The 26,019-nt window shown below is 41.2% G+C and overlaps 1 protein-coding gene and 1 long non-coding RNA gene across 2 annotated transcripts in view; one reads left to right on the top strand and one right to left on the bottom strand.

Moving 5' to 3' along the window:
* Positions 1–26,019, top strand: part of LRMDA (leucine rich melanocyte differentiation associated) — a 740,402-nt gene that overhangs the window by 539,179 nt on the left and 175,204 nt on the right. The gene's annotated exons all lie outside the window — the stretch shown is intronic.
* On the bottom strand, positions 16,418–25,862 carry LOC310677519. Its single transcript, XR_014511215.1, has 3 exons — positions 25,737–25,862; positions 17,717–17,799; positions 16,418–16,654 (listed from the first exon to the last, which is right to left on the bottom strand). It is a non-coding gene; the product is annotated as an uncharacterized lncRNA (long non-coding RNA).

Here is a 26,019-nt window from a genome sequence, read left to right as displayed (position 1 = left end):
AGCGAGGAGCTATGGCCCTTTCAGGAAGGATGGGATATAGAAACAATAAATAGATGAATAAAGCATTATGTTTATTGGGCATTTCTTACTGAGGCAGTAGCTAAGCCTCTTGTGTATTTGGAGTCAACATATTATGTTTTTGTCCTAATCCATGCAACATTGTTCTTCATGTTGTCTAAAGGGCTCAGGTATTTGGTATTGCCTTTATCCTGCCTGCTCATAGGTGTGTGTGTGTTTTCATTTGGGTGTTTCCCAAAAGGGCACTGAGTTCAAGTGCCCAGTTACAAGTGAATTGGGTGGTGGTGTAAGGGGGGGGGGGGAGAGAAGACACTGCACACCCAAGGTTTAAAGGTTTGAATGACCCCACCATGGGGGGGGGGGTCAAATTTAATACCACAACAGATGCATTTGTTGGAGCAGTCATTAAGAAAGCGTTAACTGTTCAGTACAGTGGTACCTCAGGTTAAGAACTTAATTCGTTCCGGAGGTCCGTTCTTAACCTGAAACTGTTCTTAACCTGAAGCACCACTTTAGCTAATGGGGTCTCCTGCTGCCACTGCGCCGCCGAAGCACGATTTCTGTTCTCATCCTGAAGCAAAGTTCTTAACCCGAGGTACTAGTTCTCGGTTAGCGGAGTCTGTAACCCGAGGTACCACTGTATTGGTTTTTATCGTATATACATGAAAGGACTTTTAAGGTTCAGCAAGGGCTGCCAGCAAGGGCATGTAGCAGCAAAGTCCTTTGCCTGACGCCCACAAGATCCCCTCCCAGCACGGAAATGAGGTTTACAAGAAGCACTCTATTGTAACCAAGCGAAGAGTGTGTGACTGGCCGCAGCCAGTGTGTGTGGTGCCCGTGACAACTTTTACCCTTCTCAGTTTGCAAATGTGCCCACAGGTCCCAAAAGTTTGGCACCCCCTGTTTAAAGGAACAAATGTATAACGGTCAAGAGTAGACTCCAAAAAAACCCCAAAACTTATCTTGGTTTCTATTGGCACAATACCATCCCTATGTTGTTTTGTTCCAGTATTAATATATAGCATTAGCATACCATGCACCCCAGATTTAAAATACTGCACTTAGTCAGCAGTTTTCTTCCTTCTTTTAAAGTGTTTTCTTTTCTTTCCCTCCATCAGTTTTCATGCTTAGGAATTTGCATAGCCATATAAAGGGGGGGGGGTGAGCAGAGGGAAGTTTTTTGGTGTTTTTTTAAACAAAGAGTTGAGTTGAAAGTGTTGGGTTTGTTAATGGAAGGTCTATGCTTTCTTTGCACCCAAGAAAGTCAGCCGGCAGCTGAAACTCACTTAAAACAACTGCTAAATGAAAGAAATCTAAACACACATTTAATGACTTGGTTTTTTCCCTTTTTCTTCTTTCATGAAAGTGTGTGTCAAAAGATTTTCACTTGTATAAGGTAACTCTTAATGATGTGGGAGCCAGAGGAGCCAGAGATGAGTCTTTCGTTGATAATTTCTGAACAGATGAAAAAGAATATTTTAAATTCTTGAGATGTTTGTGACTTTTTGGATGCCTCTTAGTAGATAAAGTTGACAGCTCTATCAGCTTTACACTTTGCGGGGGGAAATACTTTACTTCCAAGAGCAAAGTGTCAAGGCATTATTGATATGGTTTTCTATATGTTAATTGAAATACGTGGTGGCCTTTCCCCCAACTTAGTGTGAAGTTATCTCTGGCATTATCAAAGGAACAATACACCCTCCAGGACTGTGTTGTAGCAGGCTAGGGTCATGATCTTCAGCTGTTTCCTGAAATGAAACTCCAACATCTCTTGCACAAGAGTTGGCACTGGAAATCTCTCATTCACTGAAACTTGAAGTGATTTTGTGGTTTCCCCACACATAGCTAGGTTGCCCCAAATCTCCCCTAGAGCAAAAGCTGAAGCAAATTTGGAGGTTTCTCAGGCAAAACATCTGAGGAGTGTTAGGGAAACAAAGGATTTCAGTAGCATGAACAAAATATTTATTTTTCTTGTGGGGGCAGAATGTATACATATCCCAGAGCACTATAATTTCTCCATTTCCTGTTGGAAACAGAGGAATCTGCCTTAATCTGAGTTGGACCATTGGTCCTTCTAACATATTGCCCACATTGACTAGCAACAGGGCTTCAGTCAAGATTCTTTTCTCATTCCTATTTTGGGACACCAGGAGTGAAACTGGAAGCTCATTTGGAAATCTTTGCATGGATCTAAAACTTCTGGTTTGAAAGCATGCAAGTGCTATGCTCAGTGTTTTAAATGGTGAAACTGAAACAAACATTTGTTCCCGTCCTTTTGGAAAAATTACTCTCAGATTCAAGAAGCGCCTTTTCTAAAGCCAAATATGTAGGCGATTGTCTATGATGGCTGAATAATATAACAAAATATCCTTATTGCAGTGAAACTTGTATTCCATATTCTAGTAGGTGGCTTTCAGGAGGCTATATGAGCGTTGTTATCATTGTGCAGAAGCCTTATTCTTTTTCATAGTTAATGGCTCGTGTTAGGGACTTTTGTTTCTTTCATGATACCAGTTTTGTTATCTTGAATGTGTTTATACTTTCTAAAAAGTAGACAGAAAGAAAGATACAGTGGGAAAGAAAAGCACACAAGAGAAAATAGCCACCAAGAGTAATAATTCCGGTTAATGGCTATTTCATCAGGCTATCATTCAAATAATTCTATCACAAGCTAGCTTTTCATGGCAGAGAGTCAATATTTTCCCTGCGAAAGAGATCTCACTCAAAGTCATGGGGATTCTTGCTCTGGGATCGGGGCCAACATTGTCACTGCGTTATGGCATGCAACGGATTGCTAAACAGGAAATACTCAATGAAAAGGTCCTTACCGCCTTAGAAACGTTGTGGAGGGACATTGCGCTGTTAGCGTTGAGATGGCTGTATAGGTGATGAGTTTACTTTTTATTGCACCACAGTAAAGACTTCCGCCCAAGAAATCAACAATAAATGCAGTTTGTTAGTCATTTAGCTGAAATGAACAGTAAATCCAGCAGTAGTGTACCACACTGCTCACTTGACCGCCAGCTGGTTGAGTCTCTGCAGCCTACCGAGAAAGGAAGGGGTGTAGCAATAAGGTCAGCAAAGTGCAAATGCACCGTCAGGAGCTCCAGATAGACTCTGCTGGCAGATTTCCGTGGCACCAATTTTGCCACCGCCACATCCCTCCCTTCTCTGTGCTGGTATTCTGCAGCAACTCAGGTGGCTAGAGGTCGGGTGAGTGGGGCAGCCCCATCATGCCATCCACTTACAGTGAATGTTTACCATTTGCTCTCAGTGATCATATGTGTGTGCTGACGATCCCAGATGAATTTTGTGAATGCTCAAAGACATGATGTATGCTTCTCTGGTTTTTTAGATAGTCATACCAGCAAATGCTGATGCTCACATTTAGATGACTATCTTATCACTTACTTCCGTTTCTTTTTGGGATCTAATTGAAAGTGCTGAGTTTGACCTAAAAAGCCCTGGGTGATTAGGAGCTTAGTATCTAGAGGGACGCCTTCCCCCATATTTACCAACCCATACCTTAAGATAATCAATGGAAGCCCTTCTTCAAGTGCTCCCTCAATAAGAGGTGTGGAGAGTTGAGGACACAGCCTTGTCAGTGGTGGCCCCCTGGCAATGAAATGCTTTTCCTAGAAAAGCTGAGCTGCTGCATACTTTACATGTCATCTGGTAAAGACTTATCTCTTCTCTCAGGCTCTTTAAACCTCCCATTTTAAATTAACATCAATGTCAATTAACATGTGTCAGTTGGATTTTCTGTTTGTTCAGTGGTAAACAGTGGGTTTTCCTGGGGACCTGTGCCTAGGAAACATGGAGCAAGTGAAAATGTTGATGAGCCCTTAGTAAATATATCTAACTAATAATTCAAAAATCTGTTTGGAGTTGTTGACATTCTCATTTGCATGTTTACTTTCATCAACTATCATATACCACTGTAACATACAGTGTTCTCTTCTTACATTATCAGCCCACAGATGGAATGGGATTCCCTTTTTTGCTTCTACTCTTCCATGTGTGCTAGTGGTGTGGGTGATTCCTCCATCTCCTGTGCAAGGTCAATCCATCAGCTAAAGAATCATTATAAAGGAATAATGTGGATATAGTTGCTAGAAAGCTGTCCTCATTTGAACAGGGCAGGTATGCTATTTGGTTCCTTAGGTTTATAGATATAAAGGAATGTTTAGTTAAGAGTAGAGGTCACTGGAAAAAAATAATTTATTTGAACTTATTTTGCTAATTGTAATATTGTTCTGTTGTAAACAATATTCTAATATTCTATTGTAAACAAGATTAATCACTAGTCTCATTTAAACCAAACCTGCAAAGATATCCAGTCCATCTTCAGTTTCTTTGATTGCCCAGAATACCTCATTCACATTTAAGGGTAGATACAGAAACAGCTAGGAGGACTTTTAAGACCTGCCAATCTTTTGATTTTGATTTTGATTTTAATGTAAGTGTTGTCCACACCTCTAGCCATTAGAAAAGACTGACACTACCATTTTGAGTCCATTTTGTTGTTTGTTTATATAAAGCTTTTTAGTAGGCAAGGCAGAGAGTGCGTGTTAAGGATTTATTTTATTCACTCCCTCTGTGAAACAAAAAAGGTTATCCTGAAGTTTGCAGAAGATTTCATATTTCAACCAAGCTCTGCACATATCTCAAGCAATGTCTTTACAATGCAAAATATCTGTGCTTGATCCATTGTGCAGCCGTAGTATATCTATTTCCTCTCTCTTTAATGGCTTAGAAAAAAGGGAAAACATGAACTGCCAGCAAGTTAGGAAACAAATAGTTGATGGCTAAGATCTTATCTTGGAATTTCTCATCTCTCTTGCCATATTAAGTTCAGGCAAGAAACACACACTCTGAATCACTAAAGGACAAGAGTTTGGGAAGCTATTTCAGCAGTCTTGGGAATGGTGCTGTTGTGGTCAATACAATTGCTAAACATATGCAATAATATAGTCGCTTCGCCCTTTGTGTTCATTTTTATCCTTTCTCTGGGAAATCTTTAGCAAACTGATGACCTGGGTCGGGTGCTGGGTGGGTTCCTTTCCTCCTACTAAGCCTGACTTCCCTTCCTGAATATCACATGTCATCTCCTTGCTCTAGAGTTCTCATATGGTATGCCCCACGGAGAGCCTCAAGGTCCATAAATAACAACACCCTAGTGGTCCCAGGCCCTAAGGAAGTTAGATTGGCTTCAACCAGAGCCAAGGCCTTTTCAACTCTGGTGGAACGCTCTGCCTCATGAGACCAGGGCCCTGCAGGATCTGATTTCTTTCCGCAGGGCCTGTAAGACGGAGTTGCTCCGCCTGGCCTTTGGCTTGGAGCCAATTTGATTCCCTCCCTCTCTTTCTTTTTTCTTTTCCTTCTCCTCCTACAATGAGGCTACATTTTAATATTTTAATGTTCCATTATTTTAATGTTGTATTTTACTTTTGTTTTTAAGTTGTAATCATTCATCTTGTTTTTATTATTGCTTGTAAGCCGCTCTGAGCCCGGCCTTGGCTGGGGAGGGCGGGGTATAAATAAAAAATTATTATTATTATTATTATTATTATTATTATAGGCCTTAGGAACTGGATGTGGTAGTTTTCGACTGCTTTCCACATCACAGAATTGAGACCATATTGCGTAACAACACTCTCAGTAATCCTTAAACACCATTCTGATCTCATTGATCTCTGTCTTCTGTTGACTCGGGTAGGGACAATGCAGCAAAGGAAAAGCAATATAATGTAAAATTAAACATGATACAAGGTATTTCTATAAAACCAACCCTTCCATTCGCTACCATTAGTCTAACCATCACTTACAGCCCCAGAAGAGAGAAAGGAATGTACCACCAGCAACTGCTGTGAAACAAACAAAAGACAATCATATGCCTGGGAGAACAGAAGTGTCTTTGCCTAGTGCCAAAGAGATATCTGTGTCGGTTGCAGTCAAGCTTCCCTGGGCAGAGTATGTCATCTTACAGAGGCTGCTTCTGATCCTACCCGCTGCCTTGAAGGACATGTTCGGGAGAAGAAAAGGATGAGTGGAGTCCCTAAGATGATCGATGGTACCTTGCACATCTCCTTCTGGCAGCTCCTGCAGCCAAGCTGGCACCAAACGTATTGCTCAGCTTTCCTTTGGACCACATCAGTGGGGCTGAGAAGGGGGGGTCTTGTCATCTGGGCATCCCAGGACCTCCATATACACTGCCCAGGCTTGCCCCTTGGGGAGGTCAATGCAGAGGCAGCAGTTACGAGTTATGTGTCTCTGCAGTCACAGAGTGGGCAGTAATGGGTACCTGCAGTGGGTAGCAGCATCAGGACAGGTGGCACAAAAGGTCCTGTAGCTTCAGCAACTGCAGCTGCCACCAGGCATTGGGGGTACAGTGGTACCTCAGGTTACAGACGCTTCAGGTTACAGATGCTTCAGGTTACAGACGCTTCAGGTTACAGACTCCGCTAACCCAGAAATAGTACCTCAGGTTAAAAACGTGGTGGCGTGGCGGCAGCAGCAGGAGGCCCCATTAACTAAAGTAGTACCTCAGGTTAAGAACAGTTTCAGGTCAAGAACGGACCTCCAGAACGAATTAAGTTCTTAACCCAAGGTACCACTGTACTGAAAATTGTGGTGGCTACAGTTGCCTAGCCTAGTACTTCTCTCTCTCTCTCTCTCTCTCTCTCTCTCCCTCCCTCCCTCTCAGCTTCACACATTAAGCTTTTTTAAAAAAGAATAAAACAGGTCACTGGCATTTTTCTCACCATGCCATGTGCTTCTTCCAGGCCTGCTCCTGTGTTTCCCCGCATTGAAAAGCCATGCAAATGTTGCTTTTCAGTTTTAATAACAGCAATGTAATACTTAGCACTATAGGCAATTGAAAGTGTTCCATATACATTGTTTTCTCATTCTTACATCTCTTTGAGATGTTGTTGTTTATTCGTTTAGTCGTGCCCGACTCTTCGTGACCCCATGGACCAGAGCACGCCAGGCACTCCTGTCTTCCACTGCTTCCTGCAGTTTGGTCAAACTCATGCTGGTAGCTTCGAGAACACTGTCCAACCATCTCATCCTCTGTCGTCCCCTTCTCCTTGTGCCCTCCATCTTTCCCAACATCAGGGTCTTTTCCAGGGAGTCTTCTCTTCTCATGAGGTGGCCAAAGTATTGGAGCCTCAGCTTCAGAATCTGTCCTTCCAGTGAGCACTCAGGGCTGATTTCCTTAAGAATGGATAGGTTGGATCTTCTTGCAGTCCATGGGACTCTCAAGAGTCTCCTCCAGCACCATAATTCAAAAGCATCAATTCTTCGGCGATCAGCCTTCTTTATGGTCCAGCTCTCACTTCCATACATCACTACTGGGAAAACCATAGCTTTAACTATACGGACCTTTGTTATACTATACTATAGTATATACTATGCTATACGGACTCTTTGAGATAGGTTAGCATTATTAGCCTGTATTGTGGAAATGCAGCCAGAGAGAGAGAGAGAATCTTTTCCAAAGTCCAACTAATGAGTTCATGGCAGAATTGAACTGAGGACTTCCTGATTTACAGCTCAGTGTCTTAGCTACTGTGCTGCAGCAGCTTTAAGGCCAGAAGTTCACTGCCATCTCCACCACCTAGCCTGCTATAGGAGGTCGAAAATTCATATGTTTGCTTTTCCCAGTGTAATCATTTGTTCTCCATTGCATACAAATAGAAGTATCCAAAATATACTGGAACGTGCAATGCATGAATAAAGAACAATGTGGAATTATAGCAGCTACAAAAGAGTGGGCAGAGTTACCACCCACTACCCAAACAGCCATGAATTTGTCTGCCATCCTCTCTCATTAAAGAAAAAGAGAGGCACATCTTTCCTTTGGCTTAATTACACATAATCTCGGTGACAGCCGAAACACAAACCTAAACAGTCAATCAGAGAAAAATATACACAAAATTAAGCACTTCACACAGTGTCCAACCCTTTCAATCTTTATTAATACTTTAATTATATTAATTACACTGTAGTTTAGTGCATTTGCTATTTACAGGGAGGTGGGGGAGAGTAGTGATGGAACGGATTCTAGGAAGTAATGAGTCTGAATAGAATGGGCTTGTGCTAAAATTAAGATTATTAGCAAAACCTAAAGTAGCAGTGATTTGTATAAATAAATAATTCAAGTTTATGCTTCCTTCTGTTCCACTCGTTCACGTATTCTTTTTCTGCAGCAAAGTGCTCTAACGTGGGCTGTTGGGCTTTGAGCAACAGAGTAATTTTCAAAAACCAGGCTGCACATTCAAGTTTCAAAAGGGTTGTTTTGCTTGTATTTAATTCGCCTAACTGCTTTGAATCTGTGTTGGTCAATGAGCCTGCTGCTCCCCACCCAACCCCACAAAAAAAAAACCCGGTTTGGGAGAGGGTTAAGGGGCTTGCAGGTCATTGCCAAGGTAGGGCAGCTTAACAGAGGACAGGCCTCTATTTTAAATTGTCCTCTTTTTTCATAGCAGACAAATCTCATTATTTACACACACACACACACACACACAGAGAGAGAGAGAGAGAGAGAGAGAGAGAGAGAGTTACAAATTTGGGGGATTAGGGGAATGCTGTTGATGTAGTGTATCTTGATTTCAGTAAGGCATTTGACAAAATCTGCAATGATATTCTTGTGGAGAAGCTGGTAAAATGGGGACTGGAAGGTAACTGTTAGGTGGATTTGTAGCTGGTTGAAAGACCAAACCCAAAGAGTGCTCACCAACAGTTCCTTGTCATGGGGGGGTGGGGGGGAGAGAGACAAGTAGTGTGCTGCAGGTTCTGTCCTGGGCCCATTATTGTTCAACATCTTTAAAAATGAATTAGATTAAGGTATTGAGGGGATGCTAATCAAATTTGCGGATGATACCAAACTGGGACAGGTAGCCAATGCCACTGAAGGCAGAATCGGGATTCAATAATAAATAATTAATAAATACGACCTTAACAGATTGAAGAATAGGGCCCAAACTAACAAAATGAATTTCAATAGGGACAAATATTAGGGTCTACACTTAGGCAGTAAAAACCAGCTGCACAAATATAAGATGGGGGGAATTTGGTCTTCTTTGAGGATATTTCCTTTTTTTGTCAAATGTGTAGTATCTTTGTGTAAGTGTGCAAGTGTTGTGTAAGTGAGGAGGGGGGAGGGAGGGAGGGAGGAACGAACTTTGGTTCTCACACCACACTAAGCCCAGGAAAGTAGTTTCAGAATAATTTAGTTGGAAAAATTATGGGGGAAGAAAACGAAGAAGATGAAGAAGAAGAAGAAGAAGAAGAAGAAGAAGAAGAAGAAGAAGAAGAAGAAGAAGAAGAAGAAATAATGCTTGAATTCCAGACAGGACAAGAGAGATATCCAAAGATGGCCAATGGGATTTCTCTAGGACCAGTTCCATAAATATATTCAAGCATTTATGCAGAGGAAGTCTTGATAGACCCCACATACATATACTGTTCTCTGAACTCTGAGAGGATGACTAGAACAAAAGTGTAAGCAACCCATTAAAGGGATGCTGGAGGAAAGGCACTGGCACATATGTGTTCTCAGGTGGCATCTCATTCATGCAGCTTTCCTGGCCAGACTTCCTTTCCTTTAGCAGGAGAACTGCATCATTCAGCATCAGAATCCTTCACAATCAAGGGGATCACAGATCACAGAGGCAAATTGAAACAACAGGAGATTAATCCTCCAAATGAAGAGGGATTAATTGTCTTTACTCTTCATTTGAGCGTACGCTTCAGTTATTGGGAGGAGTGGAAAACTTTGTGCAAAACTTAGAAGCTGGGGTGGGAGGAATACTTGGAGCCAGATAGGAAAACAAACAAACAAACAAATGTTTTTGACCAAGGTTTTAATTAACCTTTTGAGATTTCAAATGTTGTGTCCAGTCAACTAGCATCAGAGGGTTTTTTCCCCATTGAGTATCTAATGACTTGAGTCTTATTTATGCTTTATCATAAAGCACACAGGAGGGCACACAGTCCAATGCACTTGTTCTGTTAGTGCAAGGATTTATGCTTGTGCAACAGAAGTCCACCCCCCCCCCGCCACATGCACCCTTCACCCTCTCCAAATGGAGGGTTGGGACAACCTGCAGAACAAATTTAAGGAGCATGTTGTTCATTGTGCAAGCATGAATCCTTGCCCAGATGGAACAAGTTAGGTAAAAGGTAAAGGGACCCCTGACCATTAGGTCCAGTCTTGACCGACTCTGGGGTTGTGGCTCTCATCTCGCTTTATTGGCCGAGGGAGCCGGCGTACAGCTTCCGGGTCATGTGGCCAGCATGACTAGGCCGCTTCTGGCGAACCAGAGCAGCGCACGGAAACACCGTTTACCTTCCCGTCGGAGCAGTACCTATTTATCTACTTGCACTTTGACGTGCTTTCGAACTGCTAGGTTGGCAGGAGCAGGGACCGAACAACGAGAGCTCACCCCGTCGCGGGGATTCAAACCGCCAACCTTCTGATCGACAAGTCCTAGGCTCTGTGCTTTAACCCACAGCGCCACCCACGTCCCTCATAGAACAAGTTACTTAGTGCTATATTGAATGTAACCCCAAGGAGTCCATACTGGTGGCAAAGTTACCCAATCCTGGCAAATCATAAGAACTTGTATCAAATGTGATACAAATGTGAGGGAAAATCTGTTAAAATAGTTGTATACAAACTTTGATGCAACAGGAGGTTAAACTTAGAACACACACATTTTTCTTAATACTGTAAGAGTTGCCCAATGACTGGTTTCAAAGTGGCTCTTTCCCCAGGTTTCAATTCTCTGGTGATGTTCCACAGAATTGATTCTTTCCATAGAACCTGGTCATAGAAAATCCTGGTTCCTGCTATCGTTGCAGACAGTGGCATATGTACACGTAACATAAATAAAACACAGCAACTGTTGTGCTCTTTGCCCTTTGTTTTGTTTCGCCTCTGTAGTGCTTCTGATAACCGGAATTATTGTCACACGGAGAGTTCTATATTCCACTAAAAGTGTGATATCTCTGAGAACAGATGATGGCTTTATTGCATAAACTTTTGTCGTTGGTGAAGTGCAGCCATAAAAGCCTTAGTCCTGGTCCTTTTATGACTCCTTTTGTTCAGGAGAATCTAATGGAGGAAAAACAGCGCTGGGATGTGAAAAGGCTGCTTGTTTACGATTCTATCCAGATTCCTAGCTTGCCTTTCCCCCCCTTCAATAAAAGGAAAGGAAACCAGCAGGAAAATTACAATAGAGAGCACCTCCCGGATTTCTTTCACCATTCCCTCTCATCTGTGTATCAAGCCACAAGGCAGCTGTTGAACAAGTAATATCAACAAAGCCATCTTTTAGCCCTTTGATTTTAGGCTATTCATATCTTCTGCCCTGGAATGAAACGACTTTCACAATTAAAACAGCGAAATCAATGCCGTATCTATTGTCATGTCTTCAGGAGAAAAGCTTTAATTACAACCGTCGTTAGATAACACAATCATTACACCTCCTTAATCTCAAATATAAAACCAGTCTTCTTTGAGTGCTACACTACCCTTTTTCTTTCATTTTTTTAAAGAAAATGTGAATGGCTTTTTATCTGAGTACTTCAATTTGCATGGCTTTGCTTCAAGGCAGCTCCCCGTGATATGTTAATTGCAGAGTGCTTTAAGTACTAAAAGATTAACATAAAACCCTTTGCAAACAAGCTAATAGTTTATGATAATTTTTGCATGGCCTTTGTGTGTCTATCACTGCATTGCCTCTAGCTGTAATTTTATAAAGAAGCTGTAAAATATCATTTAAACAAGTTCATTTACACATAATTATTATACCAGAATCACATTATTCAATTTAGATACTCCAGCCTATTAACAATCCATGAACTAAAATGTAATTAAACTATTTTCCTTTTATGAACCTATTCATTACAATGTGTGGGAGATGGATCTTTCGGTTTCACTAAGACTTTCAGCACTTTGTTGTCGAAATTGACAAGTCTGGCACTCATTTTGTGCCTTTAATTATATTAAAAGTACTTCAAGACAGCTCAGATAAAGAATATATTTAGAAAAAGAATGCTTAGAAATGCCAATGATGGTGCCATCGAGAAATTTATATTTATTTCTCACCCACACAATTTTTGCTCACTTAACAGTGGAAAATATGATCAGGAGTATTATTGAGATTATTTTTTTCCCCTGTTGCGTTTCTAAGCAAGTTCCCCCCTCCCACCTCCCACCGCTCCAATATAATTTAAATCATTTTACCACACTGCTCTTTTCTATAGTATCTATTCTATTTTTAAACAATAAATTGAACTCTCTAAGGCAGATAATTATATACCATAGATATTGTGTACATTTAGATCGAATGCATAAAAATGGAGTGGAATGCATATTTCGTTTAGCGTAAATGGTGAATATCACACTGGTTTATAGTTCTGGGTTGCATGGAATTGCTCCTTTTATTGGATTAAGGGAGGGGCAGTGGTTCAGCTAAGTGAGCATCATAACCAGTTTCTGTTTCTCTTCCCACTCAAGCCTTTGGGATGGGGTGGTCTATAACGTGATATGGAAACAACAAAATCTAGTTTGTTTTAAAATGTCCTCAATGCTTTTTGTCTTTTTATACATTTGACTAAATGAGCTGTGGTCCACAGAAGTTTGTGCTGTGATATATTTCTTAGCCACGGGATTCACAAGGTTATTCATCAGGAATGCTTGCCTGAAGCAAAAAAATATATGTAACAAAATGGAATTCTCCTCTTCAGTGCCAACATCTGCTAGGTTGTCCTGAGACCAAAGGAAATAGCTGAACATCCAGTGTTAATTGAGTTATGGATAATTCTGACCCACAGTAGCTTGGTCAGTGTGCATTTGGCTGCTATTGCAGTGTTGGGGTTAGATGATGAAGGGTTTGTTTATTTATCTAGAAGATTTATAAACTGCTTGTTCACTCTCCAAGCAGGGCACAAATAAAATAGAAGCTGAAGCTCAATTCAAATGCAAAAACCAATTAAAAAACAAACATGCATAAAACCATAATAATGAAAAACAAAGATAGAAATCAATAAACCTTTATAAAGGTAACTAAATTGTAACACTGGATACAATTTCCTATCTGATTCAGACCAGGAGTCTTGGGAATTACTATATCCTTTTTTACTGTGCCATCAGAACAGCTAGTCAGAAGAAGGAAATTCAACAAGCAAAAACCTTCCTAACTAGAGTCAGAGCAAGGAGAGAGAGAGAGAGAATATTGGGGGTGGTGAACAAAGGAAAAGAAAGCCTTATGACTTGTTCACATATGAGCACTATTTAGCTGTTAATCCACTTTTCACCCATTCAAATTAGGCCAGAGTATTTGAATTGGTATATGTGGAATAACTTTGGTCTTCCCTGTTCATACTAGTAGGTGTTCCTGTTTGTTTTTGTCCCCACTTCTAATTCGTTGATTCAATATGCCGATTAAATACTGACAGATAGCTTTTTTTTATAACCTTGGTTATAAAAAATATCCCTGTCCAGGAAGTGTGCAAAAGCATACTGACAATTGCAAATGCTTAGTGCGCACTTTTGCAGCTTTCTGATTTTGTGCAAATCTGAGGGATCATGGTGCTGCAACACTTATTGCATCCTCACATATGCTGGTAGAAGACAACAGATAGTGTTGGTGCGTTGACTCACCATAAAGCAGGATGGCTCATGCACAGATGGCATACACAGTGACTTCTGGAATGACAGAGCTGATGTATCTATAGGAAATGTAATGGTGTTCAAAGGAGTGAAGATGTGCCCAGAGATTCTGAGTGGGATTCACCAAGGATATATTGGAATGGTAGGCTGCAAATGATGGACAAGGGATACAATGTGCTAGCCCAATTTAAGGGCTAAATTGAAGATATGGTCCAAAACTGTGACCATTGTGCAAACTGAAGACAGAATTGCAGAGAGTCCATGGCAATCAGGAGTCCACCCATCAGGAGCTGCTTGCCATATATTAGCAACAGATCTGTTCAAGTAAAGTGGCAAGTCATATCTGCCTACAGGTAGTGACTACAGTTATTACTTCAAAGTGATGCAGTTACAGAAAACAAAAAAGCAAAAAATGCTTGCATGTGCTGTAATAAATCATAAGAAGACCAAATTTGCCATTCATGATAGTGAGCCTTGGTACACATCAGAGGAACTTTATAACGTTTGCACATCCAACTAGGGCAATAGTCTAGTTGAAAGATATGTGATGGATGGGTCTTGTGGTATTGCAGACTATGGGGTGCTTGTTTTGAAGTTTGAGTTAGGGTGGTCATGTTTATCCTTTACAGTGAAGAGTCCTTTGTTTGAAGGATCTAGCAGAGGACGGACTCTGGAAAAAGTCCTCTCTTTGAAAAATTGCCTGGTTGGGGTCTGGATTAAAGATAAAGAATTAGAGGAAGGGAGAGCAGGGGCTTTGAAGTTGCCCTTCAAAAGATGCCACCAAAAGATCAGGCTCACAAGTGATCTGATCTCAGCCTTCTTCCCTTTGGTGAGATGAGGGCTTTTTCCCCAGCTGGAACTTGCCAGAACTCAGTTCCGGCACCTCTTGGGTGTGTGCCATTGCCATTCTAAGAGAACGAGGGAGATGTTCATGATGAGTTCTGGCACCTCTTTTTCTAGAAAAATAGCACTGGTTGAGATGTATGAGATTTCTATTTAAATTATTGTTATTATTTCTAAATATACACAAAATGTAGCATATGTAGATGTGTCCCCTTTTTTGATATGTAACTGACCACCCTTATTTACCTTGTGAATTTGTGCACATTTCAGGAGTAGTGTATTTGAAATTTGCATAAGCTCAATTCATTCTAAGAAAACCATGACCTGCTGCAAATTTAAGGTCCTGCAAAAATAAAGTACAAAATACAGAACTGATGGTGTGGACGTTTGTTAACAATGAACACTGAGTTGGTCACTATTAGATAGGCTTTTGGTATGATCCAGCAGGGCTCTTCTTATCTTTTGTGACTTGTGACTTGCTTTTATAGAGATCCCATTTACACAATGCCTGCACTGCCTTTGGGGGGGGGGGGGAGAAATTTGTATGTCCATTTTAAAAAGTTCATTTCACTGTCAGCAAGGAACAAACAATTGCCAAACACTGGTACAGGAGCTACCTCTTTAGCATCTATTCTGAGGAGCTCAGCTTGCACATGAACATAAGAGAGGTGCGTAGGCTCATGACACTCTTGGTATGAATTATGGGCAGAAAACTAGTTTCAAAGGCAAAGGTCATGATTTTGCAATACTTTTAACATGTTGCGAGATGGATAAACTTAAGGAGCATCACTAGTGGCAGCCATTAACATAGGATGTGAGCTACCATCAGCTGCTGTTAGGAATGTCTGTCAATGTGCCATGGAGACTTTCCACTTGTTCACAGCAATCCATGAGGGAAGCCATTGTTCTCATTATGGCTTTGCATTGTGGATCAATGGCCCAGTACAGCCTGTTTCAAGCGGTCTCCGCTTGGCTTTCATAATGCATAAACCGGCCCTAAGCCATCAAACTTTATGAAATCTCCCTTGTAGCAGAGTTATAGCAGCGGACTAAAACAATGGAGCATCTCTACCATAAACTGAGTGGTTAGGACAGTTACTTAAGGAGAATATTATAACATTTTCTATTCTACAAGGGTATATTTCCTTCTCAGAAATGACAAGCATGCTTGTTTAAATTTGTGTTTTACCTCAGTGTTCCAAATCCAATTGCTTCTGATGTATCAGGGAAGAACGTTTATGAAGCAACCACAATGTATAAAGAAAAACATTTTTTCATTTCAGTATCTTCCAGGTCTTTCCAAGCCTCCATTACTTGGGCTGTCACCCCGTCACTGCCTGAGGTGCATTCCAGCTCTCTGCTAAAGAATATGCTTTCCCACTAATGGGGATGTTCTTGCAATGGGAAATGTAATTTTCCACTCCATTACAAGTAGTGTGTAAAAGGACCTTTTTCCTCACTGCACACAGATCAGTTCCCAATGAAATCCTATTCACTAAATATTACAATAGCAGACTCCACTTCAAACACAGGTGCTTGTCATGGTGCTGGGCAAACAGCCTGGATCAACCATGAACAAAACCTGCACATTCGATGTTTGGATGTCTATCACAATTTAACAAAAATAGGGGGAGAATCAGCATGCTTAGTGAAGGGAGGCAAGAAAAGGATGATAAAGAAAGGACTTAATGGTGTGTTCCTCTGACTATTTCCCTGCTGTTTTGCTCTTAAATCTAACGATCATGCGCATACTAGGAGTAAGTCATGTTGTACCTGCAAAACTCTAATGATGAAAAATAACCAAGCAATTTCCTTTAGAGAAAGCAAAATGCAAAACATTGGAACAAAACCGTAGCGCTAATAACAATAACCTTGGGCATTAAATAATATATTTATGTGGCGACACATTTCTCTGCCACATTTTCAGTAGCATGCATTTTGATCATTACACAAGATGCTGTCCTGTGCCCGCAGCATGAAGAAAGAGAGAGGAGTGAAATTGCTGCAGGGATTAAGTTAAAATGGCCACAATTACAGCTTGGTGTCCTGATCTGGAAACAGTTTCTCTGCTTACAGCGGAACCCACAGCCTGTCTGCTCAGAGAGGAGTCTGTAAAAAAAGGGCCAGGTTAGGATATCCAGTTATATAAACTACTTCTTCTGAGATGAGCTGGCCTATGCATAAGTGCCCTCTGAGGTCCCATAAGGGATCTCCATGGGGTCATGGGGAGGGGCAGGATGTTATGGAAGCTGCAACCAATCCAGCATATTGAGTTGGATCATTGGATTCGGCCTAGGCTGATTGGCCCTGCCTCTCCAAGGTCCTAGGCAGATGTCTTCCCAAAAATCAAATAGGCTTTTAAATGGAAATACTCTGGGTTGAGTCTGGGCTCTTCTGCATGCATAGAATGTGTTCTACCACTGAGTTAGGCTATTATTGCATACTTTGGATGCAGTCTAAGCAAAAGGCTGTTGTTCAGTTTATCCACTTTGCTCTACCATAGAAGCTTTTGCAAAAGTAAATTTATATTATCACAGTAAACCAGCCAATCAAACCTCATCCATTCATTAATGGGCCTATGTGCACTTGAGTAGCCATATTGCTTACATGCACATAATATTCATGTTGAAGGTACCAAAAAGACAAATTGCTTCTGGGGCATGCTCATAGTAGGATTCAAGATGGAACATTCTTGAAATGTTTTGGCTACACACACACACACACACACACACACACACTTGTAAAGTGTAACTTGTACACATTTAACCTGCATGGATTCAGCTTTATACATTTGGCCAAAAAAGGGGGAGGCAGGTGTCCAGGGAATTTTTTTGGCTTTATGTGAGATTTCCAGAACGTAAGTTGAGAGTCGCCTTTATACGCATAGACACAGGCACTTATATACACGCTATACGTGTGTATATGTTTTCTGGAAAAATGGCTAGAAATTCTAAACAGAATGGGGCTTTTAATAAATTTTGCAAATGTGGTTGGAATTCCATGGCATGATGACTACCATCAATCTTGGAATTCGGCTTCCCAAACTCATCCAGCTCCGAACCTTCATTTTCAGCCCGTGAAAGTGCTTATATAGGCAAAATGGCTTGCAGAGCAGTCTCTGCTAAACAAAACCAAACCTCAAAGGGGCTCCCTACAGTCAGGGTCACAGACCTTCATTCCTTATGGCTGCATGGCTTCTCCTCACCTTCTCTTGGCTGCTGGCCTGCCTGGGCAAACACCACTGAATACCTGATCTGGAAAGAGTGAACAGCGTATTGGAGCAAGTACGCTGAGTTGAGTCCACCCCATTTGCTTAAGTTGTTGGATAAAATGAGTCCCAAACTTGATTTTCAGTCTGCTTGTTGTGCCTTTCATTTCAGCTTCCTGAATAGCAGGAGCAGCAGTTGTTATTATCAATGCTTTTTTGTGATAGTACACCTTGAAACAGATTACTGACTTGGTTTTTTTACTGGCATCTACAGCACTTTATCTCAAGATATGAATACCAGCACCACATTTTTAAAAAGCATCTATTATTATTGCAATTCAAAAACAATTACAATTAATTAATTAATGACTCACCTTTTACATATGTGTATCAAGGCAAACAGCTAAAAATAGCTTTTAAAGCAGTACAAAAAAAACAACAATCATTAAGATGAATCTTAAACTAATACAAAACCCAAGGCAAACTGCAAAAGCCTATTGTTTCTGGAAACTACAAATAGTGGGTACAGAGTTCTGGGACCTGGGTTTTGCATTGTTTTTGAACCATAAAGTCATTCAGATAAGTTGATGAAGTAACAAGGCAACCTGTGGTTGAACTACTTGTCAGGTAGGCAGATTTAGTAAAATATGAGGGACGCGGGTGGCTCTGTGGGTTAAACCACAGAGCCTAGGACTTGCTGATCAGAAGGTCGGCAGTTCAAATCCCCACGACGGGGTGAGCTCCTGTTGCTCGGTCCTTGCTCCTGCCAACCTAGCAGTTCAAAAGCACATCAAAGTGCAAGAAGATAAATAGGTACCACTTTCTGGCGGGAAGGTAAAACGGGGCTTCCGTGCGCTGCTCTGGTTCGCCAGAAGCGGCTTAGTCATGCTGGCCACATGACCCGGAGGCTGTACGCCAGCTCCCTCGGCCAGTAAAGCGAGATGAGCGCTGCAACCCCATAGTCAGTCACGGCTGGACGTAATGGTCAGGGGTCCCTTTACTTTTATCCATCAACTTTCAAAGTGTATACCAAAGCAAATTCTTGAAATACTAGTCTTTTGTTGTGTATTTAAATTTTAGTGTTGCAGTTTGTTCGTTAACGTTAAACAGCCCCTGCCAGTTATAAACAGCAGAAGGGTGCATGATAACCTGCCATTTTACACCTTTTCATTTGCAGATTCCTCGTGTAGAAATGCTTTTGCATAATAGCTTGTTTTTAATTTTAAAAGGACAAAACATATTGTTTGTGACTTCCTGCTGGCATCAGAGCTAATTCCAAAGCTTTCAAACTTAGCTTGAAATAGCTGGTGAAGCGGTATGGGTTTGTGTGTGTTAGTTCAGCTTTATATCTGTATTTGTAGTCAGTGCATAATAGCTCATTCTAAGAGGATCACTTCAAGGGGATATTATCTTTCTCTTCAAAGGTAATGGCTGAAAGAAACAATGGTTTAAAGCCACTTTGAGGTTAGAAACCTCTACTTAGGAAATGAAAGTTAATTTGATTAGAAAAGATGCTTAATTAAGTCTTTCGACTATAAGTTTGCCATTAAGGAGAACTCTTCATGTCATACGTTTCGAAGGAAGGCAGATTACAGTTTAGAGATAATTACTTCTCTTTCTGAAATGATACTTGTCCTAATTTTATTAAAATGAATATGATCAAGGTCCTCAATCAAATGACAAAGAAAGCAGTCAACCAATTACACTTAGCATGGTCAAATACATGTGCTCTACTTCCATGTTATGTAGTAGATCTTAATTAAAGCTGCTGTCATAAGTTACAGCTCAATATAGGAGAAGGTGGTTCATACTCAGGAATGTGTCTAACAGTTGCTGAAAAGAAACTGATTGAACTGATGGAAAATTCACTCCAAGTTTGGGAAATGTGTTTTGGGCAAGTTTTCTGAGTTCTTTGGGGTTTTCTGTTCTTCTCGAGAAGAACAGTTCTGCAAGTAATAAAAGAGAGAAGAAATGTCCAAACATTTTGGAGTAATCAGCTGGAGGCCTGGAAACTGAAAATAGCCCCTGAAAATATTGTTACAGGTTAGTGGGAGAACAGATCCCTGGGTGCAAGATTTCCCCCTCTAGATTCTTGGGTGCTGGGGTTTAATCCGAGCTGACAGGTTGAGCTTTTATTTTTATCTAACTACTTTGGATCCATCCTTGATGGAAATAGGAAGATGATAAGTGAAATTGCTACCATCCTATCCACAGTGATACATCCTATCTAAGGTGAGCCCTTCTCTGTGTTCTGCTATGGCCTGATACTACTAGGTTTTATTATTATTATTATTACATTTTATAATATTTAATCACATCATCATTATTCACTTTAGTTCTTTAGCTCTTAAGAGCATATTGACTCCCTCCCGCCTTGTGATTTTCAAAGTTAACCTCTATATCATAGCACTTATACATTTTCCAATTTACAATTCACTCATCTGAAGTGTCTTAATTTTAAATAAATATAAAAAAGGTAAATACAGTTAATGTTGCAGGTCTTCTTACAACCCTGCCTGTGTTGTTAGTTGCTTACAATGGTCCTTCAAATATTGTATAGATTTACTCCAGTCTTTTTGGAATGCTTGATCATGCTGGTTTCGGATTTTCCCAGTCAGCTTCGCCAGTCCCGCAAAGTCCATCACCTTCATCTGCCACTCTTCTTTCGTTGGTACTTCTTGTTCCTTCCATTGGCCTGATACTAGGTTGATCAGGTCACACAAGTTGGCCTTATCTATGGCTGCACCCCAGGAGTGGAATTCTCCCCCATGGGCTTATTTCACTCCCTCCCCTTATTTCATTGAATACTTTTTCTTTAAGGCAGGCTTTATTATTATTATTATTATTATTATTATTATTATTAACCTGAGTTTTTATGCTGACTCTGATGGCTTTGATTGATGAACCTGCCATGTTATCTCTTATTGTTATTTCAGAATTGTTTTGATTTTTGATTACTATGATAGTTTGCTTGTAATTCTTGAATGCTGTTAGCTATCTTGCATGCTCTTTTATAGTCAAAACGAGGATAAATGTGGCGTGGTAATGCAGAGGCAGGCTTTTTCACTGGTGGCACCACTCTTGTGCTGAAACATGAGAGTCCCCATCAATGTTGGCATTCCAGCAGCTCCTAAAGACACACCTTTTTTGCAGAGTATTAAATTGTTATGCAGTTATTTTATTTTTTACTGTGTATATTAATTAAGGATGCTCTAATGTTACATTCCCTTCTATCAGCAGCTTTGCTGGTGGACCTAGTGTGTCGGAAATTGAGGCCTGATTGCTTCTGGTACCAGACTGTCAAACAGAGAAACCCAGTCATGTATGAATGGCCTAAAGCAGGCAACAAGTGACTGGCACAAGCACCCTGGAAGTCCTTGCTTGGGCAGAAGTTATCACCTTGGGACACCATCACTGAAGTAACTACCTTTCAGGCCTTGACTATGTGGGCAAGAAAAGCTGTCCATTGTGTATCAACATGGGACACGGGTGGCGCTGTGGGTTAAACCACAGAGCCTAGGACTTGCCGATCAGAAGCTTGGTGGTTCGAATCCCCCCCAACGGGGTGAGCTCCCGTTGCTCGGTCCCTGCTCCTGCCAACCTAGCAGTTCGAAAGCACATCAAAGTACAAGTAGATAAATAGGTACCACTCCGGCGGGAAGGTAAATGGCATTTCCGTGCGCTGCTCTGGTTCGCCAGAAGCGGCTTAGTCATGCTAGCCACATGACCCGGAAGCTGTACGCCGGCTCCCTCAGCCAATAAAGCGAGATGAGTGCCGCAACCCCAGAGTCGGCCACGACTGGACCTAATGGTCAGGGGTCCCTTTATCTTTATGTATCAACATGGCCATGATTTCTAAGTCTGCAGGATAGCGACGCGATCACAACTGGAACCTGTAGGAACTTTGATGGAATAGTTTACTGGTATTTAGCATGTTAGGTTGCAGCTAGGGTCGGTTTAGCCTTTGGCTAAACAATGGAAGCATCCTCGATCAATATGGAGTTTTGAGTTACTATTCAGAATTCATGTTGCTTTTATGTGCTTTTACACAGTTCTGCCTTATAAAAATATTTCCTATGGGTGAGCTCCTAAGTATTATGGTATATGTGGGCTATCAATACAGTTTATAAGGTGTTAGAATGTCAGAAATATAAAATTGCTCAGGGTTGCAAGTGGATTATTTCTATAGTACTGACACCAGGATTTGTTATCTAACACCAGGAGTGTGTGCCAACTTCATTAAAGTTTAAAAATTCACAGTTGAAATATTACCTTGAACCTCATTTTCTAATTCTGGCATGTCTCCTGTTAACCTTCCTCCTCCCACCCTCAATTTTTATTTTGCTGTGTGCAAGCTGATGCAATGTTATTAAATGCTCTAAAAGAACAGTTGCAATAAATGCCTCCCTTTTTCTTGATTAACAGGATTCTGTACCTCCTGTGTTTGAAGCTATAAATTAATTGCTTTTGGTGGAAAAATTGCAATCAAGGCTGCTCATGGCTTATAAGATTTTTATGTAGCCTTGCATTTTTCGCACCTCCTTTTCTACTACCAAATATTTCAGGAGCATCCCCCTCATTTTTTGGTTGCACCCTTTCATCTAGCATTGCTTTGTGTTTTCTGGAAACGCTGGACTTTCTGAAAAAGGGATTTGGATAATAAAATAAACTTGCCAGTGAAGCTCTGCAAGCTCTGCTGACAAATATTCACATTCATAGCTGTTGCTTCACCAGGAATCCAAGGTTCAAATCCCCACTGAAGCTCACTGAGTGATATTGGGCAAGCCACTAACCCTCAACTTAACCTACCCCACAGGGTTGTTGTGATGGTAATATGGTTGGGAGTGGGTGGAAACCATATATCTCACATAGAACTCTTGGAGAAAAGCTGGGATATAAATAATAATAATAATAATAATAATAATAATTTTTATTTATGCCCCGCCCTCCCCAGCTAAGGCCGGGCTCCGAGTGGCTTACAAGCAATAATAAAAACAAGTTGAATGATTACAACTTAAAAACAAAATTAAAATACAACATTAAAATATTTAAACATTAAAATATTAAAATGTAGCCTCCTCGCTGGAGGAGAAGGAAAAGAAAAAAGAAAGAGAGGGAGGGAGGGAATCAAATTGGCTCCAAGACAAAGGCCAGGCGGAACAACTCTGTCTTACAGGCCCTGCGGAAAGAAATCAGATCCTGCAGGGCCCTGGTCTCATGAGGCAGAGCGTTCCACCAGGCCGGAGCCAGAGTTGAAAAGGCCCTGGCTCTGGCCCGGGACCACTAGGGTATTGCTATATATGGACCTTGAGGCTCTCCGTGGGGCATACCGGGAGAGGCGGTCCTGTAGGTATGAGGGTCCTAGGCCGTGTAGGGCTTTAAAGGTCAAAAGCAGCACCTTAAATCTGACCCTGTACTCCTCCGGGAGCCAGTGCAGCTTGAAAAGCACTGGGTGAATATGCTCCTAAGGCAGAGACCCTGTGAGGAGCCTTGCTGCAGCATTCTGCACCCGCTGGAGTTTCTGGGACAGCTTCAAGGGCAGCCCAGCGTAGATGCAAACAAATGTAAACAAACAAATAAATAAATAAAATGTTGTGTGAAAGTGAGCTGTCAGTTAGCTATTGCCTGGGTATAATAACAGCATCCTTTAGGATTGTTGAGCTGAACTTACCTATCCCCACTCCCCACCCCTCATTTCAATATCAAAATTTGAATTTACTGTAAGAGATAATCTTCCTTGGCAGCATGATTGTGGAACTTAGATGGCAATTGAAACATACTGATTAACTATTGAAAGTATTTGTGTGTGTTTTGTTCAAGCCCTGGGTACCAAGTATGGCTGAAATAAGTGCTGGGGCTGTATATTGCAATATCCAAGCTTGGAGAAGGTTCCAAAATATTTCTTCCATGCAGTTTCCGGCGGAATTTACAGAACAAAAAACAGTCATAGAAATTTGCAACAAAGGGTGATGGATCAACAGGTAGAAAAGTAGTGCTTTAACCTTTCTCCTCAGGAAGGTTTTTCCTTTCAAAACCACCACCCCTAAACTGCTCTTCTCCTTCAAAGAGAAAAGATCCGACCTGTATTCTCACCCAGTAGAGGATAGTTCATTTGTTTTGTTTAAGCATCTCCTGCCCTTCCAAAACTGATTTTTGTTTGTTTGCTTAAAAAGGGAAAGTTACGTATGACTGTGTAGCGTGGATGTGAGCAAAAGCTCAAGCAGTGTCTGTGTGTGTGTGTGTGTGTGTGTGTGTGTGTATCTATCTATCTATTTATATCTATCTATCCCTCTGTTTAAACTCTCCCCCAGTGCATGTGACCAAGAGTTAGATAAATAGTTTTGGCCTAGCTCTGAAACACACACTGAAATTACATGGCGGAACTGTGCTGCTGTGTGGGAGATGAGCAGTGCCTGCATTTCTAATAGCAGTAGCCTCAGGAGTCTGCTGTTTATTTATCAATTGTTAATTGACTCGATGTTTACTCATGATTGCAAACAGATGATTAATTTATCGCAGACTTTTATGACTATGATAGTGAAGAGATCATTAGAAAGACGGATTATAATAGAGTTCTCTGCACTTATGAGCCTTCTAATAAAGATTGACTAATATAATTAGATATAGCTTTATAACAAATACTATTAAACTGACTCTGGGTTTTTATTTAAATGCACTGGCCTGCTATCTTAAACTTATTAGCCATGTGTGGGTTAAGGAGAACCCCCTGCCTGCGCTGTTTACTCTTCTCTCGCCATCAGAGATTAAAGCTGCAGCGTGCTTGGAGGGCAAGTTGTGGTATTAGGTTATTTGTTCGAACACATTTATCTGTCAACCTTCCCCACCATCAAAAAGACTGCCACAAATTAGCAGGGGGGGGGGGGGAATACCATTTTAGTTGTAGGCTTTTAAATGGGGATCATTTTCAAACTTTGGTGCTGAGGATCAGTTGATTGAGATAACGCAGGGAACTAGCATTAGGCTCATTCATTTGAAGCGGCTGGCATGTTATTTGCATAAATCCATTTAACAGAAGGACGGATTAGAATTACCTGGGATTATATTAAAAAAAACAACCCTACGAAACATCCCCCCCCTCCCAGAAAATCCTCTTTCTCCCTTTAATTCTAAAGCAGGAGTTTGTGGACGGGGTAGAAAACAGAATATAGCATATGCACATATAGAGCCAGTGTGGAGTAGTGGGATATTGGACTGTTGCAATGTTGTTGTTGTTGTTGTTTAGTCATTTAGTTGTGTCTGACTCTTTGTGACCCCATGGATCAGAGCACGCCAGGCACTTCTGTCTTCCACTGCCTCCTGCAGTTTGGTCAAACTCATGCTGGTTGCTTCGAGAACACTGTCCAACCATCTCGTCCTCTGTCATCCCCTTCTCCTTGTGCCCTCCATCTTTCCCAACATCAGGGTCTTTTCCAGGGAGTCTTCTCTTCTCATGAGGTGGCCAAAGTACTGGAGTCTCAGCTTCAGGATCTGTCCTTCCAATGAGCACTCAGGGCTGATTTCCTTAAGAATGGATAGGTTTGATCTTCTTGCAGTCCGTGGGACTCTCAAGAGTCTCCTCCAGCACCATAATTCAAATGCATCAATTCTTCGGCGATCAGCCTTCTTTATGGTCCAGCTTTCACTTCCATACATCACTACTGGGAAAACCATAGCTTTAACTATACGGACCTTTGTTGGCAATATGAGTCCAAATCCCTACTGAACCATGAAATTCATGGGATGACTTGGGTCAGTCCCTGTGATCTACTCTACACATGCCTCAGGATGAAGTGATAGACTATGTACCAGACTGTCAATGGAAAATACCAATTTAAAACAGGACTTTCATCTTACAATGAAACCCAACTCTATGCTAGTTTTTATTTCTTCTTCTAGAGAGATATTACACATAGGAGAACGCAAATATGTGATTTTCCACCAACAGCATGGAATGAGTTTAGCCCAGCTCTTGACCTAGCATACCTCAGAGAATAAAATGGATAAAACCGTTGTCTTCTTCAGTGGCATCAGGGAGCAGGAATGTGGGGAAGGACAACATCTGCTGCTGCAGCAGAATTTGCCAGTGTTGTAGGCATGTGGTGGTGATAGTGATTGAAAGACAGGTTTGGTTTGGCACATGGTCCCATTGTTAGGTATGTTAGGCTCAGGCAGTGACTGTCTCAAGATGAACTTCATAGCTGATAGGAAAATGAACCCAGGTCTTCAGCCAAAGCCCAATGTCATAACCACTAAACCATTTTTTACT

Source organism: Podarcis tiliguerta, assembly GCF_965153285.1.
Source record: "Podarcis tiliguerta genome assembly, chromosome: 5".
Taxonomy (NCBI): Eukaryota; Metazoa; Chordata; class Lepidosauria; order Squamata; family Lacertidae; genus Podarcis; species Podarcis tiliguerta.
The sequence above is the reverse complement of the archived record's forward strand: the minus strand, read 5'-3'. Positions and strand labels throughout refer to the sequence as shown.